This window comes from Nyctibius grandis, chromosome 9, assembly GCF_013368605.1.
Source record: "Nyctibius grandis isolate bNycGra1 chromosome 9, bNycGra1.pri, whole genome shotgun sequence".
NCBI classification, from domain to species: Eukaryota; Metazoa; Chordata; class Aves; order Nyctibiiformes; family Nyctibiidae; genus Nyctibius; species Nyctibius grandis.
This window is the reverse complement of record NC_090666.1, coordinates 43,112,122-43,115,134: the sequence shown is the minus strand read 5'-3', so window position 1 is coordinate 43,115,134 and position 3,013 is coordinate 43,112,122. Positions and strand designations below refer to the sequence as shown.

The 3,013-nt window shown below is 55.6% G+C and overlaps 2 non-coding genes across 2 annotated transcripts; one reads left to right on the top strand and one right to left on the bottom strand.

Annotated features, from left to right (window-relative positions):
• Nucleotides 1-1,665: 1,665 nt before the first annotated feature.
• On the top strand, nt 1,666-1,736 carry TRNAG-GCC (transfer RNA glycine (anticodon GCC)). The gene has a single exon. It is a non-coding gene; the product is annotated as a tRNA-Gly (tRNA).
• Nucleotides 1,737-1,963: 227 nt separating this feature from the next.
• TRNAA-CGC (transfer RNA alanine (anticodon CGC)) lies at nt 1,964-2,035 on the bottom strand. The gene has a single exon. It is a non-coding gene; the product is annotated as a tRNA-Ala (tRNA).
• Between the last annotated feature and the right edge of the window lie 978 nt (nt 2,036-3,013).

Genomic DNA, 3,013 nt, shown 5'->3' with positions numbered 1-3,013 from the left:
TGCCCTGAGGTTTTGCAGAGAGTGTCCTCCCAGCCGTTGTGCCGATTAAGACAACAAACTCCTAAAGACTCGTTGTGTCTTGGAGATTCTTAATCAGCTGAACCAATGCTATGAAATTTCAACCAGTTCTGCGACTCTGGACCACCACTTTCTAGTATTATAGGTCTCGATTCTCTCCTTCATTCAGCACTCTCCTTCATCCACTCATTTCTAAAGGGAAGCCAAGCATGAGCCTGTGTCACGCTGCTTGAAAAAGGGTGTCCAGAGCGTGTTCTAGAGCAACATTTGAGCTGCAGTGAGGCATGTGAGTTGCCAAACAACTCCTGATTTACGGAGTTCTCTGTAGCACGTCAGCCAACACCCGCAGATGTTCTGAGCAGATGCAAAACATGGTCTAATGGACATGGGAAACTGTTCTCTAAATAATTAACTGCCCAGGAGAACCAGTGAGAGAATAAAAGTGTGTGTGGGGGGAAATAGTTGGTCAACAGTTGCTATTTACCTCCACATGGCTAACCTTTGGATATATTAAAATGGTGAATTAGAGTCTTCTCCATATGAATATTTTTTGCCTAACTGCTTTGGGATTTCTGGTTCTATGCTTCTCTGGGAAAACAGTTTTTCAAGGCTGACGGATGCAGTTGTAAGCAATAGACTAAATAATAGTTATTTCTTGAAGTATTTAGTATGTTACTTTCTGCTGGTGGAAATTAAGAGGTTGCAATTAAGCTTAGGGGAAAGGGAACTGTGATGGCGTCATTACCGGCCTGCATTGTTCCTCTGGGTGGGGGTGACTGTGAAATACTACCTGCTATCCAGCTGGCCAGCGAGCAAATCGTGGTCTTTGCTTGCTTTCTAGGTTTCCTGAGAACCCAAGTTTTGCTCAGCTCCTGCTTTATGCACGCAGAAAAACATTCGCCCTCTCGATGAACTGGACGTGCAGTTGGGAACAGTTAGGTAAGAGCTGCAGGACCAGTAAGCAGAGGACTCTCTCTATAGGGAAGTTTACATTGTGGTGGTAGTGTATGTTCACACAGGGAATTGGAACATTGTAGTGTCAGATTACTGTGCGTTCAAGAAGAAAACACCTGTTTGCCTTCTGGGAGATGGTTGGTGGTAGGTGTTCATGCTGTCTGGAAGGGATTCTTAAGCAGAGCTGCTCTTCTCGTACATACACCTTGATGTGAAACACTTGATGTTGCTTTTCCTTGAACTCTTTGGCTTATGCATGGCCATTTCGGGAGCGTGTCCAAGACAAACTAATGACAAGACTGCACATAATTTATATTAGAACCTGGCAGCATTACATCACAGTGCAAGCACCGGGGTGACTCCTGGGCCAGTAGATCCCATGAGCCTCTAAGCCCTTAACTGGTGGCCTCCTCTGGCAAAGTCCTTCCAGTACAGAACAGGAACAAGAATACACCTTGTGTGACTTGGGTCTGGAAGCTTTTAAATTTAAAGGAGGATGGGTCTGTTATACAATTTTCTAGGGACTTTTAATCCTTTAGAAGAAAAATGTATACAGGCATTGCTAAGTTTCTCAAAACCTATTTTTTTCCGTGGAAATAGCAGCTCAAAAGTGCTTATTCCGAATATAGAATTAAGGAGAAAAGCGGAGCAAAGGCCATGTGCTCAGGGAGGCAGTAAATACATAATAAGTGCGCATTGGTGGTTCAGTGGTAGAATTCTCGCCTGCCACGCGGGAGGCCCGGGTTCGATTCCCGGCCAATGCACTTCTCATTTTCCCCGACGAGACCCTCCTCGTTCTCACCCCGCAACACTTACAGCGACCTTTATTTTTTCCCTTCGGGGTTCCCGAGCGCGAAGAAGCGGCCTCGTGGGGGCACAAACCACGCCGTGCCGTTGGCCTGGAGCGCTGCGGGCGCGGCTGGTCCCCGCGCTGAGCGGCAGGGAGGAGAGAAAAAAAAAACAATACAAACTTATAAAAAAATGGAGCCGCTGGAGATGCCGGGGATTGAACCCGGGACCTCACACATGCGAAGCGCGCGCTCTACCACTGAGCTACATCCCCGGCTACTAAAATGGCTCCGCCGGGCGCTATCAGAGGGCGGGCGGTCCCAACGCGCTGGGCCGGCGCTGGTGCCGCCCTCCCGCTCCCCACGTACCCGCCCGGGGCGCTCCGGGAGCGTCCCCGGCGGCAGCGGGGCACCGCCGGTGGCCCCTGAGCGTGGGGGAACGGCGGCAGCCGCGCTCCTGCCCGAGCGGGGCTGACGGCGGGAGCGGCGCACGCCCCGTGTTCGACCGGAGGAAGCCGTTCCCCTCCCACAGCCCGCTCCGTGCGGGCTGCCTCTCCTGCTCGCTGCGTGTCGGTGCCCGGGGCAGCTCCGAGCTGCTGGGTGCCGGGCCCCGCACCCCTTGGGAACCCCCACGCTGGTTCTGTGGAGTCCGCAGCGCGCACACAGGCCGGGGGGAAGAGCCGAGCAGCGGCCCCAAACGCCTGCGCCTCCCGGGCACACACTGCGGCTGCGTCCGAGCGCGGGGCGGGCGGGGTGCGGGAGGCGCCATCGGCCCGCCAGCGGCCCTGCGTGTGTGCGGGAGCGCATGGGGCCGCAGGCACGGGCACAGGGGCAGCGGCGGCTGGAAGGGCGCTGCGTGGCCCGGGACGGCAGGGCCGGGCGGCGGGAGCGCGGGGCCCTGCCCTGCGGGGGCTCGGGGCCTTGTCCTGCGGGGCTCGGGGCGCACGGGGCCCTGTCCTGCGGGTCCTCAGGGCACACGGGGCCCTGTCCTGCGGGGCCCTGTCCTGCGGGGCTCGGGACACACGGGGCCCCGTCCTGTGGGGGCTCCGGTGGCCCGCGGCCCCATCTGCCACAGCCCCCGCGGGTGGAGCTGCAGGTGCCCGGCCATGGAGGCCCTTCAGCGTCACGGGTTTTCCCTCAAAATTCAAGGCTCGCAATCAAAATACTCCGTTGTTCCTTGTAGAATGGATTTTGACCAACTCTATGCCTACCCATAAAGATTGCAATGATTCCTCGTATTAACGCACACACCT